Source organism: Tursiops truncatus, chromosome 6, assembly GCF_011762595.2.
Source record: "Tursiops truncatus isolate mTurTru1 chromosome 6, mTurTru1.mat.Y, whole genome shotgun sequence".
Classification (NCBI taxonomy): Eukaryota; Metazoa; Chordata; class Mammalia; order Artiodactyla; family Delphinidae; genus Tursiops; species Tursiops truncatus.
Window position 1 is genome coordinate 24,295,413 of NC_047039.1, and position 15,572 is coordinate 24,310,984.

Below are 15,572 nucleotides of genomic sequence, written 5' to 3' on the forward strand. Positions count from 1 at the left end.
CATTCCTTCTAGGACCTCATACCTGAAGTCACCTTACTTCAAGGGAAGTTCAGCTTGCGTTCCAACTGCAACTAAAGCACAGTTCTTCGTGTAACACTGCAGGCATTTGGAAGACCCACAGGCCCATGGGGCGACCTAGGACATTGCTTCGTTTAAGGAGTTGGCTACATGCAGAACAGGCTGCGTAGAAAAGTTGATTCAGGGAAGGGCCGAGTGGGGATCTTGTGTCTCTTTTGACCTGTTAGAAACCACAGGTACTTATGCTGCATGTCAACCTGGAAATGGGAGCCTCACTGGACAAGCCTTGTTTTCCCATTTTGAAAGCTCTATTCATGCAGCTTTGAAGCCACCTGAAAAACACTGTTTTTGCCAGGTGTCCAGTCACTGCAGACATGGCTCTGAGAAGAAAACGAGTTTTCTTGAACGAAACAGGGTGCTTCCAGTTCCTGGGTGGGAGCTCATCCTGCCCTCCTCTATAGCTAAAGGGAAACTCAACGTGAGCACTAGCCTCGAAGTAAAGCCCTGATTTGCCCTGCAGAAGGTAGGTATGAAGCAGCTTCCATGAGACCTTAGTCACTGTTCTGCTTTAGGTTTTAAGGTAGTAAGCTTTTCAGAACTCCTAGGCCACTCGTGTCAGCACCCATTTCTGAACAAGAACACTGAGTACCCCCGGGCTCCCCTGGGCCCGCTGAGCAATATCTAGCCCCGTAGGTCCTTTGAATACCCCTGTGTATGCTGAGAGATGGGCAACACACTGCTCTCTTCCTTGGGAGAGCTAGATTTCCTCAGCTCTCCAACAGCTTCCGGAATATGGTTTTAGCCAGTCCAGCATGCCGTTGGACTCTGCCTCATGGCCCTCGTCTGAGCTGTACTGAGAAAAACACTCTGCTTAGAATTCTTTCTATGACATCATACCTGAAATCACCCATCCTAAGGCGAAAGTCAGCTTGCATCCAACTTTAACTAAATCACAGTTCTTCCTGTGACTTTGCCGGCTTTGGGAAGATGCACAGGCCCTAGGCTGACCTATGGAATTCTTTCGTTTAGGCAGTTCGCTACACACAGAACACTCTGTATAGAAAAGTTAATTCAGGGAAGGGTCCAGTGGGTAGCTAGGTCTCTTTTGAGTTGTTACAAACCATATTTATCCTGCGTGTCAACCTGGAAATGCAGGCCTGATGGGACAAGCCTTGTTTTCCTATTTTGAAAGCTCCATTCATGCAGCATTGAATCTACCTGAAAAAAACTGTTGTTGTGGGGCTTCTACTCACTGCAGGCATGGTTCTGAGAAGAAAATGAATATTCTTGAAAGAAACAGCGTGCTTCCAGTTCCTGGGTGGGAGCTCATCCAGTCCTGTTCTATAGTTAAAGGGAAACTCAACATGAGCCCTACTCTCGAAGTAAGGCCCTGAATTGCATTCAGAAGAGTAGGTGTGCAGCATCTTCCATGAGGCCTTGGCTGCTGTTCTTCTCTAGTTTAATGGTAATAAGCATTTCAAGACTCCTAATACTCTCGCATCAGCACCCGTTTCCGTACAAGAATACTGAGTAATCCCAGGCTCCCCTGTGCTTGCTGAGCAACATTCAACACCATAGGCCATTTGGAGTACCACTGTGTATGCCAAGTGAAGGGCAAGACACTGCACTCTTCCTTGGGAGAGCTAGATTTCCTGAGCTCTCCAATAGCTTCCAGAACACGGTTCCAGCCAGTCAGAATGCCATTTAAGTCTGCCTCATTGCCCTCTTCTCTGCTGCACTGAGAAGAACACTCTGCTTAGAATTCCTTCTGTGACCTCATACCTGAAATCACCCAACCTTAAGGAGAAAGTCAGCTTCCGTTCCACCTTCAACTAAGTTATGGTTCTTCATGTAATATTGCAGGCTTTTGAAACATGCACAGGCCAGTAGGCCGACCTAGGGCATTCCTTCGTTTAGGCAGTTGGCTACACGCACAACACCCTGCATAGAAAAGTTGATTCAGGGAAGGGCCAATTGGGTAGCTTTTGTCCCTTTTGGCTTGTTAGAAACCACAGGTACTTATGTTGCATGTCAACCAGGAAATGGGGGCCTGAATGTACAAGCCTTGTTTTCCCATTCTGAGAGCTCCATTCATGCGGCCTTGAAGCTACTTGAAAAATATTTGTTGCCCAGCTTCTACTCACGGCAGGCATGTGTCTGAGAAGGAAATGAGATTTCTCGAAAGAAAAAGGGTGCTTCCAGTTCCTGGTTAGAAAAACATTCTGCCCTACTGTATAGCTAAGGGGAAACTCAACGTGTGATGTGTCCTCAATGTAACACCTTGATTTGCCATCCAGAAATGTAGATGTGCAGCAGTCTCCATGAGGCTTTAGTTGCAGTTCTGCATTAGTTTAACGGTAGTAAGCTGTTCAGGACTCCTAGGCCCATTGCGTCAACACACGTTTCGGTACAGGAACACTGAGTACACCCAGACTCCCCAGGGTCTGCTGAGAAATATCAAGCCCCATAGGCCCTTTGGAGTAGCCCTGTGTATGCCTAGTTAATGGCAACACACTGCACTCTTCATTGGGAGAGCTAGATTTACTCAGCCCTCCGACAGCTTCCACAACAAGGTTCTAGCCAGTACAGTATGCCATGTACTTCGGCCTCATTGCCCCAGTCTGAGCGGTACTGAGAAATTCCTTCTGCTTAGCATTTCTGCTCGTACCACATACCTGAAGTCACCCTACTTCAAGGAAACTCAGCTTGCGTTCAAATACCAACTAAAGCACAGTTCGTGTAACACTGCCGGATTTTGGAAGATGTTCAGGCCCCAAGGCCGACCTAGGGCAGTCCTTCATTGAGGCGGTGCGCTACACACAGAAACCCCTGTGTAGAATAGCTGATTCAGGGACGGGCCCAGTGGGTAGCTTGTGTCCCTTTGGCTCGACAGAAACCACACGTACTTAGACGGCGTGTCAATCTGGAGAGGCGTCTAAAGCGGCAAGCCTTGTTTTCCCATTTTGAATGCTTCACTCATGCGGCCTTGAAGCTACCTGAAGCATGCTTTGGTTGCCGGACTTGTATTCACTGCAGACTTGGCTCTGGAAGAAAATGAGTTTTCTCGAAAGAAAGAGGGTGCTTGCAAGTCCTGGCTGGGAGCTCTTCCCGCCCTGCTTTAGCGCTAAGGGGAATCTCAACGTGGGCCCTAGCCTCCACGTAAGTTCTTGATTTCGCGTCAAGAAGGGAAGGCGTGTAGGAGTTTCGCTGAGGCCTTAGCCGCACTTCTGTGTTAGTTTAACGGGAGTAAGCGTCTAGAGACTCATGGCCCCGTCACGTCAGCGCCCGTTTCAGGACAAGAACTCTGCAGGCTCCCCTGGGATTGCTGGGCCACACTCAAACCGGTAGGCACTTCAGGGTGCCCCAGGGTAGGCTGAATGAAGGGGAACACACCGCACTCTACCTTGGGGGAGCTAAATTTGCTCGGCTCACCAATGGCTTCAGGAACACGGTTCTCGCAAGTCCAGCATACCATGCAAGCCGGCCTCGTTGCCCTAGTCTGAGTTACATTGAGAAAAACTCTCTGCTTACCTGCCCTTCTAGGAACTCATACCTGAAGTCACCGCATCTCAGGGAGGAAGGCGGCTTGCCTCCCAACTTCCACGAAAGCACAAACCTAAGTGTAACATTTCAGGCTTTTAGTAGATGCAAGGGACCCTAGGAGACCAAAGGCATTCCTTGGTCTAGGCAGTTTGGCACACACAGAGCACCCTGTGAAGAACGCTTGAATCAGGGAATAGCCAAGTATGTACTAGGTCACTTTTGACTTGGAGAGAAAGCACAGATACTTATGCTCCGTGTCATCCTGGAGCTGGTGCCCAATGGGACTACCCTTGTTTTCCCAACTTGAAGAATCCTCTATTGCGCATTGAAGCTCCCTAAGAAACACTGCTGTTGCCGGGCCTCTTCTCACGGCAGGCATGGTTGTGAGAGGGAAGAGACAGTTTCACATGGAACCGGGGTACTCCACTTTCTCAGTCAGAGCTCATCCTGTCCTGTTGTATAGCTAAGGGGAAACTCCAAGTGAGGCCTAGCTTCGAAGGAGCACCCTGATATGCCACGCAGCAGGGTAGGAGTGCAGCAGCTTCCATGAGGCCTTAGTTCTCTCTTCTGCTTCAGTGGAAGGGTTGGAAGCTCTTCGGGACTCCTAGACTCCTCCCGGAAGCACCCGTTTCCGTACAAGGACACTGAGTACCCCGAGGCTCTCCCGCGTCGAAGAGCAACATTCAGACCCGGAGGCACTTTGGAATACTCGTGTGTGTGCCGAGTGTAGGGCAGCGGCTTGCACACTGCCTCGGGGGAGCTAGATTTCCTCAGCACACCAACAGCCTCGGGAACACTGTGGTAGCTTGGGCAGCAGGCCACGGAAGGCTGCATCATCACTGTAGTCGGAGCTGCGCTGAGCAAAACGTCTTGCTTACAATTCCTTCTAGGACCTCATGCCTGAAGTCAGCCTACCTCAAGGAGTAAGTCGGCTTGCCGTCCAAGGGCCTCTAGAGCACAGTTTCTAGGGTAACGCTGCAGGCATTCGGAAGATGCACGTGAGCCTACGACACCTAAGGCCTTCTTTCATTTAAGCAGTTCGCTACACGCAGGGCACCCTGCCTAGAGAAGATGATTCTCGAGGGACCCAGTGAGCAGCTAGGTCTCTTTGGACTTGTTAGAAACCACAGACGCTTCTTCTGCACGTAAACCTGGAAAAGGCAGCCCTCTGAGGCAAGCCTGGTCTTCCCGGCTTGAAAGCTCCATTCATGCGGCCTTGAAGCTTCCTGAACAACGCTTTGGTTGCTGGACTTGTACTCACTGCAGGCATGGCTCTGGAAGCAACAGAGTTTTCTCGAAAGGAAGAGGGTGCTTTCAGGCCCTGGGCGGGAGCATACCCTGCCCTGCTCTAGAGCGAAGGGGAATCCCAACGTGGGCCGTAGCCTCTACCTAAGGCCCTGATTTGCCATCCAGAAGGGTAGTTTTGCGGCCTTTTCCTTGAGGCCTTTGTCGCACTCCTGCCCTCGTGTAACGGTACTAATCCTGTCAGGACTCCTGGCCCCCTGGCGTCAGCACCCGTGTCCCTACAAGAACTCTGAGTACCCTCAGGCTCCCCTGGGCCTGCTGGGCCACACTCAGACACGTAGGCCCTTCTGGGTGCCCCTGGCTAGGCCGAGTGAAGCGTAACACACTGCACTCTCTCCTGGGGGGAGCTAGATTGCTTCAGCTCACCAACGGATTCAGGAACACGGTTCTAGCAAGTCCAGCATGCCACGGAAGTCGGCCACATTGCCCTGGTCTGAGCTGTACTGAGAAGAACTCTGCGCTTGCTAGTCCCTCTAGGCACTCATACCTGAAGTCACCGTAGCTCAGGTGCAAAGGCGGCCTGCGTTACAAATTCTGCCAAAGCACAGATCTCTGTGGAACACTTCAGGGTTTCGGTAGATGCACAGGACCCTGCGAGACCTAGGGCACTCTGTGGTCCCAGCAGTTCGCTACACGCAGAACGTCCTGTGGAGGAAAGTTGAATCAGGGAAGAGCCAGGTATCTCGCTAGGTCTCTTTTGACTTGACAGAAACCACAGACACTTACGCTGCGTGTCTTCCTGGAGCTGCGGCCTGATGGGACTGGCCTTGTTTTGGCACCTTGAAAGGTCCTGTTATGCGCCTTGCAGCTCCCTGGAAGACACTGCTGTTGTCGGGCCTCCTCTCACGGCAGGCACGGCTGCGAGAGGGAAAAGACGGTTTCACGAGGAACCGGGGCATTCCAGTTTCTCGGTCAGAGCTCATCCTGTCCTGTTCCGTAGCTAAGGGGAAGCCCCAAGTGAGGCCTAGCTTCGAAGGAGGGCCCTGATATGCCGTGCAGCAGGGTAGGAGTGCAGCAGCTCCCAGGAGGCCTTAGCTCTCTCTTCTGCTTCAGTGGAACGGTAGTAAGCTTTTCGGGTCTGCTAGACTCCTCACGGCAGCACCCGTTTCCGTACAAGGACACTGAGGACCCCCGGGCTCTCCTGAGCTGAAGAGCCACATTCACACCCCTAGACACTTCGGAGTACCCGTGTGCGTGCCGAGTGAAGGGCAGCAGCTTTCACGCTGCCTCGGGGGAGCTAGATTGCCTCAGCTCACCAACAGCCTCAGGAACGTATTTGTAGCTCTAGTTGCAGAAGGCCATGGAAGTGTGCCTCATTACCGTAGTCAGAGCTGTACTGAGAGAAGCACTTTGTTTACAATTCCCTCCAGGACCTCATACCTGAAGTCAACCTAACTCAAGGAGAATGTCGGCTTTGGGAGGGCGCGGGGTGGGGGGGGTGGGGATTCCAAGTGCAACCAGAGCACAGTTTCTGGTGTAAAGCCGCAGGCTTTGGGACGATTCGCAGGACCCAAGAAACCTAGCGCATTCTTTCGTTCAGGCCGTTCACCTCAGGAAGAATACCCTGCATAGAAAAGTTGATTGTGGAAGGACTCCGTGAGAAGCTAGGTCTCTTTGACTTGGTAGAAACCACGGAAGAGTCTGCCCCATGTCAACCTGGAAATGGCCGTTTGAGACAAGCCTTGCTTTCCCGCCTTGAAAGCTGCATTTGTGCGGCCTCGAAGCTACCTGGAAAGCACTGATGTGGCCCGGATTCTCATCCGTGCAGGCGTGGCTCTGAGAAGAGAAAGAGTTTCCATGAAAGAAACAGGGTGCCTTCCCGTTCCTGTTTGGGAGCTCATCCTCCCTGCCCTATAGTTACCTTAAAACTCCACTGAGCAGAAGCCTCAAATGAAGGCCCCGAATTGCACGCAGAATGGTAGGCGCGCAGCAGTTTCCATGAGGCAGTCGTCGTTGCCCTTCCTTAGTGTAACGCTGCTAAGCGTCTCAGGATTCCTAGGCGCCTCGCGTCGGCCCGTGTCTCTGTACAAGGACGCTGTGTAGTCCACGGACCCCTGGGCCTCCCGAGCAACGTCCAGCCCGGGAAGCCCTTCGGAGTACCCCTGTGCGTACGCCTATTGATCGGCAGCATTTGCACACTCCCTTGGGAGAGCTAGATTTCCTCAGCTCTCCAGCAGTTTGCGGAACACGGTTCTAGCCAGTGCAGCGTGCCGTGGACTTCTGCCTCATCGCCCTTGTCTGAGCTGCACTGAGACAATCCCTCTGCTTTTCAGTATCCCTAGCACCTCATCTCTGAAGTCACCCCACCGCAAGGAGGCATTCAACTAGTGCTCCCACTGCAACTAGAGCACCGTTCTCCGTGTAACACTGCTGGACTTTGGAAGCTGCCCTTCTAGGAACTCATACCCGAAGTCACCGTATCTCAGGGGGAAAGGCGGCTTGCCTTCCAACTTCCACGAAAGCACAGGTCTCTGTGTAACACTTCAGGCTTTTAGTAGAGGCAAGGGACCCTAGGAGACCAAAGGCATTCCTTGGGCTAGGCAGTTTGGTACACCCAGAGCACCCTGTGAAGAACGCTTGAAGCAAGTATGTACTAGGTCGCTTTTGCCTTGGATAGAAAGCACAGCTACTTATGCTCCGTGTCATCCTGGAGCTGCTGCCCGATGGGACCAGCCTTGTTTCCGCACCTTGAAGAATCCTCTCTTGCGCCTTGAAGCTGCCTGAGAAACACTGCTGTTGCCGGGCCTCTTCTCACGGCAGGCATGGCTGTGAGAGGGAAGAGACGCTTTCACATGGAACCGGGGTGCTCCACTTTCTCGGTCAGAGCTCATCCTGTCCTGTTGTATAGCTAAGGGGAAACTCCAAGTGAGGCCTAGCTTCAAAGGAGCACCCTGATATGCCACGCAGCAGGGTAGGAGTGCAGCAGCTTCTATGAGGCCTTAGTTCTCTCTTCTCCTTCAGTGGAAGGGTTGGAAGCTCTTGGGGACCCCTAGACCCCTCCCGGCAGCACCCGTTTCCGTACAAGGACACTGAGCACCCCGAGGCTCTCCTGAGTCGAAGACCAACATTCAGACCCGCAGGCACTTTGGAATACTCGTGTGTGTGCCGAGTGACGGGCAGCAGCTTGCACACTGCCTCGAGGGAGCTAGATTTCCTCAGCACACCAAGAGCCTCGGGAACACTGTGGTAGCTTGGGCAGCAGGCCACGGAAGGCTGCATCATCACTGTAGTCAGAGCTGCGCTAAGCAAAACGTCTTGCTTACAATTCATTCTAGGACCTCATGCCTGAAGTCAACCTACCTCAGGGAGTAAGTCAGCTTGCCGTCCAAGGGCCTCTAGAGCACAGTTTCTAGGGTAACGCTGCAGGCATTCGGAAGATGCACGTGAGCCTACAACACGTAAGGCCTTCTTTCATTTAAGCAGTTCGCTACACGCAGGGCACCCTGCCTAGAGAAGATGATTCTCGAGGGACCCAGTGAGCAGCTAGGTCTCTTTGGACTTGTTAGAAACCACAGACGCTTCTTCTGCACGTAAACCTGGAAAAGGCAGCCCTCTGAGGCAAGCCTGGTCTTCCCGGCTTGAAAGCTCCATTCATGCGGCCTTGAAGCTTCCTGAACAACGCTTTGGTTGCTGGACCTGTACTCACTGCAGGCATGGCTCTGGAAGCAACAGAGTTTTCTCGAAAGGAAGAGGGTGCTTTCAGGCCCTGGGCGGGAGCATACCCTGCCCTGCTCTAGAGCGAAGGGGAATCCCAACGTGGGCCGTAGCCTCTACCTAAGGCCCTGATTTGCCATCCAGAAGGGTAGTTTTGCGGCCTTTTCCTTGAGGCCTTTGTCGCACTCCTGCCCTCGTGTAACGGTACTAATCCTGTCAGGACTCCTGGCCCCCTGGCGTCAGCACCCGTGTCCCTACAAGAACTCTGAGTACCCTCAGGCTCCCCTGGGCCTGCTGGGCCACACTCAGACACGTAGGCCCTTCTGGGTGCCCCTGGCTAGGCCGAGTGAAGCGTAACACACTGCACTCTCTCCTGGGGGGAGCTAGATTGCTTCAGCTCACCAACGGATTCAGGAACACGGTTCTAGCAAGTCCAGCATGCCACGGAAGTCGGCCACATTGCCCTGGTCTGAGCTGTACTGAGAAGAACTCTGCGCTTGCTAGTCCCTCTAGGCACTCATACCTGAAGTCACCGTAGCTCAGGTGCAAAGGCGGCCTGCGTTACAAATTCTGCCAAAGCACAGATCTCTGTGGAACACTTCAGGGTTTCGGTAGATGCACAGGACCCTGCGAGACCTAGGGCACTCTGTGGTCCCAGCAGTTCGCTACACGCAGAACGTCCTGTGTAGGAAAGTTGAATCAGGGAAGAGCCAGGTATCTCGCTAGGTCTCTTTTGACTTGACAGAAACCACAGACACTTACGCTGCGTGTCTTCCTGGAGCTGCGGCCTGATGGGACTGGCCTTGTTTTGGCACCTTGAAAGGTCCTGTTATGCGCCTTGCAGCTCCCTGGAAGACACTGCTGTTGTCGGGCCTCCTCTCACGGCAGGCACGGCTGCGAGAGGGAAAAGACGGTTTCACGAGGAACCGGGGCATTCCAGTTTCTCGGTCAGAGCTCATCCTGTCCTGTTCCGTAGCTAAGGGGAAGCCCCAAGTGAGGCCTAGCTTCGAAGGAGGGCCCTGATATGCCGTGCAGCAGGGTAGGAGTGCAGCAGCTCCCAGGAGGCCTTAGCTCTCTCTTCTGCTTCAGTGGAACGGTAGTAAGCTTTTCGGGTCTGCTAGACTCCTCACGGCAGCACCCGTTTCCGTACAAGGACACTGAGGACCCCCGGGCTCTCCTGAGCTGAAGAGCCACATTCACACCCCTAGACACTTCGGAGTACCCGTGTGCGTGCCGAGTGAAGGGCAGCAGCTTTCACGCTGCCTCGGGGGAGCTAGATTGCCTCAGCTCACCAACAGCCTCAGGAACGTATTTGTAGCTCTAGTTGCAGAAGGCCATGGAAGTGTGCCTCATTACCGTAGTCAGAGCTGTACTGAGAGAAGCACTTTGCTTACAATTCCCTCCAGGACCTCATACCTGAAGTCTACCTAACTCAAGGAGAATGTCGGCTTGGGGAGGGCGGTTGGGGGGGGGGTTGGGGACCCCAAGTGCAACCAGAGCACAGTTTCTGGTGTAAAGCCGCAGGCTTTGGGACGATTCGCAGGACCCAAGAAACCTAGCGCATTCTTTCGTTCAGGCCGTTCACCTCAGGAAGAATACCCTGCGTAGAAAAGTTGATTGTGGAAGGACTCCGTGAGAAGCTAGGTCTCTTTGACTTGGTAGAAACCACGGAAGAGTCTGCCCCATGTCAACCTGGAAATGGCCGTTTGAGACAAGCCTTGCTTTCCCGCCTTGAAAGCTGCATTTGTGCGGCCTCGAAGCTACCTGGAAAGCACTGATGTGGCCCGGATTCTCATCCGTGCAGGCGTGGCTCTGAGAAGAGAAAGAGTTTCCATGAAAGAAACAGGGTGCCTTCCCGTTCCTGTTTGGGAGCTCATCCTCCCTGCCCTATAGTTACCTTAAAACTCCACTGAGCAGAAGCCTCAAATGAAGGCCCCGAATTGCACGCAGAATGGTAGGCGCGCAGCAGTTTCCATGAGGCAGTCGTCGTTGCCCTTCCTTAGTGTAACGCTGCTAAGCGTCTCAGGATTCCTAGGCGCCTCGCGTCGGCCCGTGTCTCTGTACAAGGACGCTGTGTAGTCCACGGACCCCTGGGCCTCCCGAGCAACGTCCAGCCCAGGAAGCCCTTCGGAGTACCCCTGTGCGTACGCCTATTGATCGGCAGCATTTGCACACTCCCTTGGGAGAGCTAGATTTCCTCAGCTCTCCAGCAGTTTGCGGAACACGGTTCTAGCCAGTGCAGCGTGCCGCGGGCTTCTGCCTCATCGCCCTTGTCTGAGCTGCACTGAGACAATCCCTCTGCTTTTCAGTATCCCTAGCACCTCATCTCTGAAGTCACCCCACCGCAAGGAGGCATTCAACTAGTGCTCCCACTGCAACTAGAGCACCGTTCTCCGTGTAACACTGCCAGACTTTGGAAGCTGCCCTTCTAGGAACTCATACCCGAAGTCACCGTATCTCAGGGGGAAAGGCGGCTTGCCTTCCAACTTCCACGAAAGCACAGGTCTCTGTGTAACACTTCAGGCTTTTAGTAGAGGCAAGGGACCCTAGGAGACCAAAGGCATTCCTTGGGCTAGGCAGTTTGGTACACCCAGAGCACCCTGTGAAGAACGCTTGAAGCAGGTATGTACTAGGTCGCTTTTGCCTTGGATAGAAAGCACAGCTACTTATGCTCCGTGTCATCCTGGGGCTGGTGCCCGATGGGACCAGCCTTGTTTCCGCACCTTGAAGAATCCTCTATTGCGCCTTGAAGCTCCCTGAGAAACACTGCCGTCCAAGGGCCTCTAGAGCACAGTTTCTAGGGTAACGCTGCAGGCATTCGGAAGATGCACGTGAGCCTACGACACCTAAGGCCTTCTTTCATTTAAGCAGTTCGCTACACGCAGGGCACCCTGCCTAGAGAAGATGATTCTCGAGGGACCCAGTGAGCAGCTAGGTCTCTTTGGACTTGTTAGAAACCACAGACGCTTCTTCTGCACGTAAACCTGGAAAAGGCAGCCCTCTGAGGCAAGCCTGGTCTTCCCGGCTTGAAAGCTCCATTCATGCGGCCTTGAAGCTTCCTGAACAACGCTTTGGTTGCTGGACTTGTACTCACTGCAGGCATGGCTCTGGAAGCACCAGAGTTTTCTCGAAAGGAAGAGGGTGCTTTCAGGCCCTGGGCGGGAGCATACCCTGCCCTGCTCTAGAGCGAAGGGGAATCCCAACGTGGGCCGTAGCCTCTACCTAAGGCCCTGATTTGCCATCCAGAAGGGTAGTTTTGCGGCCTTTTCCTTGAGGCCTTTGTCGCACTCCTGCCCTCGTGTAACGGTACTAATCCTGTCAGGACTCCTGGCCCCCTGGCGTCAGCACCCGTGTCCCTACAAGAACTCTGAGTACCCTCAGGCTCCCCTGGGCCTGCTGGGCCACACTCAGACACGTAGGCCCTTCTGGGTGCCCCTGGCTAGGCCGAGTGAAGCGTAACACACTGCACTCTCTCCTGGGGGGAGCTAGATTGCTTCAGCTCACCAACGGATTCAGGAACACGGTTCTAGCAAGTCCAGCATGCCACGGAAGTCGGCCACATTGCCCTGGTCTGAGCTGTACTGAGAAGAACTCTGCGCTTGCTAGTCCCTCTAGGCACTCATACCTGAAGTCACCGTAGCTCAGGTGCAAAGGCGGCCTGCGTTACAAATTCTGCCAAAGCACAGATCTCTGTGGAACACTTCAGGGTTTCGGTAGATGCACAGGACCCTGCGAGACCTAGGGCACTCTGTGGTCCCAGCAGTTCGCTACACGCAGAACGTCCTGTGGAGGAAAGTTGAATCAGGGAAGAGCCAGGTATCTCGCTAGGTCTCTTTTGACTTGACAGAAACCACAGACACTTACGCTGCGTGTCTTCCTGGAGCTGCGGCCTGATGGGACTGGCCTTGTTTTGGCACCTTGAAAGGTCCTGTTATGCGCCTTGCAGCTCCCTGGAAGACACTGCTGTTGTCGGGCCTCCTCTCACGGCAGGCACGGCTGCGAGAGGGAAAAGACGGTTTCACGAGGAACCGGGGCATTCCAGTTTCTCGGTCAGAGCTCATCCTGTCCTGTTCCGTAGCTAAGGGGAAGCCCCAAGTGAGGCCTAGCTTCGAAGGAGGGCCCTGATATGCCGTGCAGCAGGGTAGGAGTGCAGCAGCTCCCAGGAGGCCTTAGCTCTCTCTTCTGCTTCAGTGGAACGGTAGTAAGCTTTTCGGGTCTGCTAGACTCCTCACGGCAGCACCCGTTTCCGTACAAGGACACTGAGGACCCCCGGGCTCTCCTGAGCTGAAGAGCCACATTCACACCCCTAGACACTTCGGAGTACCCGTGTGCGTGCCGAGTGAAGGGCAGCAGCTTTCACGCTGCCTCGGGGGAGCTAGATTGCCTCAGCTCACCAACAGCCTCAGGAACGTATTTGTAGCTCTAGTTGCAGAAGGCCATGGAAGTGTGCCTCATTACCGTAGTCAGAGCTGTACTGAGAGAAGCACTTTGCTTACAATTCCCTCCAGGACCTCATACCTGAAGTCTACCTAACTCAAGGAGAATGTCGGCTTGGGGAGGGCGGTTGGGGGGGGGGGTGGGGACTCCAAGTGCAACCAGAGCACAGTTTCTGGTGTAAAGCCGCAGGCTTTGGGACGATTCGCAGGACCCAAGAAACCTAGCGCATTCTTTCGTTCAGGCCGTTCACCTCAGGAAGAATACCCTGCGTAGAAAAGTTGATTGTGGAAGGACTCCGTGAGAAGCTAGGTCTCTTTGACTTGGTAGAAACCACGGAAGAGTCTGCCCCATGTCAACCTGGAAATGGCCGTTTGAGACAAGCCTTGCTTTCCCGCCTTGAAAGCTGCATTTGTGCGGCCTCGAAGCTACCTGGAAAGCACTGATGTGGCCCGGATTCTCATCCGTGCAGGCGTGGCTCTGAGAAGAGAAAGAGTTTCCATGAAAGAAACAGGGTGCCTTCCCGTTCCTGTTTGGGAGCTCATCCTCCCTGCCCTATAGTTACCTTAAAACTCCACTGAGCAGAAGCCTCAAATGAAGGCCCCGAATTGCACGCAGAATGGTAGGCGCGCAGCAGTTTCCATGAGGCAGTCGTCGTTGCCCTTCCTTAGTGTAACGCTGCTAAGCGTCTCAGGATTCCTAGGCGCCTCGCGTCGGCCCGTGTCTCTGTACAAGGACGCTGTGTAGTCCACGGACCCCTGGGCCTCCCGAGCAACGTCCAGCCCAGGAAGCCCTTCGGAGTACCCCTGTGCGTACGCCTATTGATCGGCAGCATTTGCACACTCCCTTGGGAGAGCTAGATTTCCTCAGCTCTCCAGCAGTTTGCGGAACACGGTTCTAGCCAGTGCAGCGTGCCGCGGGCTTCTGCCTCATCGCCCTTGTCTGAGCTGCACTGAGACAATCCCTCTGCTTTTCAGTATCCCTAGCACCTCATCTCTGAAGTCACCCCACCGCAAGGAGGCATTCAACTAGTGCTCCCACTGCAACTAGAGCACCGTTCTCCGTGTAACACTGCCAGACTTTGGAAGCTGCCCTTCTAGGAACTCATACCCGAAGTCACCGTATCTCAGGGGGAAAGGCGGCTTGCCTTCCAACTTCCACGAAAGCACAGGTCTCTGTGTAACACTTCAGGCTTTTAGTAGAGGCAAGGGACCCTAGGAGACCAAAGGCATTCCTTGGGCTAGGCAGTTTGGTACACCCAGAGCACCCTGTGAAGAACGCTTGAAGCAAGTATGTACTAGGTCGCTTTTGCCTTGGATAGAAAGCACAGCTACTTATGCTCCGTGTCATCCTGGGGCTGGTGCCCGATGGGACCAGCCTTGTTTCCGCACCTTGAAGAATCCTCTCTTGCGCCTTGAAGCTCCCTCAGAAACACTGCCGTTGCCGGGCCTCTTCTCACGGCAGGCATGGCTGTGAGAGGGAAGAGACGCTTTCACATGGAACCGGGGTGCTCCACTTTCTCGGTCAGAGCTCATCCTGTCCTGTTGTATAGCTAAGGGGAAACTCCAAGTGAGGCCTAGCTTCGAAGGAGCACCCTGATATGCCACGCAGCAGGGTAGGAGTGCAGCAGCTTCCATGAGGCCTTAGTTCTCTCTTCTGCTTCAGTGGAAGGGTTGGAAGCTCTTAGGGACCCCTAGACTCCTCCCGGCAGCACCCGTTTCCGTACAAGGACACTGAGTACCCCGAGGCTCTCCCGAGTCGAAGAGCAACATTCAGACCCGGAGACACTTTGGAATACTCGTGTGTGTGCCGAGTGACGGGCAGCAGCTTGCACACTGCCTCGGGGGAGGTAGATTTCCTCAGCACACCAACAGCCTCGGGAACACTGTGGTAGCTTGGGCAGCAGGCCACGGAAGGCTGCATCATCACTGTAGTCGGAGCTGCGCTGAGCAAAACGTCTTGCTTACAATTCCTTCTAGGACCTCATGCCTGAAGTCAGCCTACCTCAGGGAGTAAGTCGGCTTGCCGTCCAAGGGCCTCTAGAGCACAGTTTCTAGGGTAACGCTGCAGGCATTCGGAAGATGCACGTGAGCCTACGACACCTAAGGCCTTCTTTCATTTAAGCAGTTCGCTACACGCAGGGCACCCTGCCTAGAGAAGATGATTCTCGAGGGACCCAGTGAGCAGCTAGGTCTCTTTGGACTTGTTAGAAACCACAGACGCTTCTTCTGCACGTAAACCTGGAAAAGGCAGCCCTCTGAGGCAAGCCTGGTCTTCCCGGCTTGAAAGCTCCGTTCATGCGGCCTTGAAGCTTCCTGAACAACGCTTTGGTTGCTGGACTTGTACTCACTGCAGGCATGGCTCTGGAAGCACCAGAGTTTTCTCGAAAGGAAGAGGGTGCTTTCAGGCCCTGGGCGGGAGCATACCCTGCCCTGCTCTAGAGCGAAGGGGAATCCCAACGTGGGCCGTAGCCTCTACCTAAGGCCCTGATTTGCCATCCAGAAGGGTAGTTTTGCGGCCTTTTCCTTGAGGCCTTTGTCGCACTCCTGCCCTCGTGTAACGGTACTAATCCTGTCAGGACTCCTGGCCCCCTGGCGTCAGCACCCGTGTCCCTACAA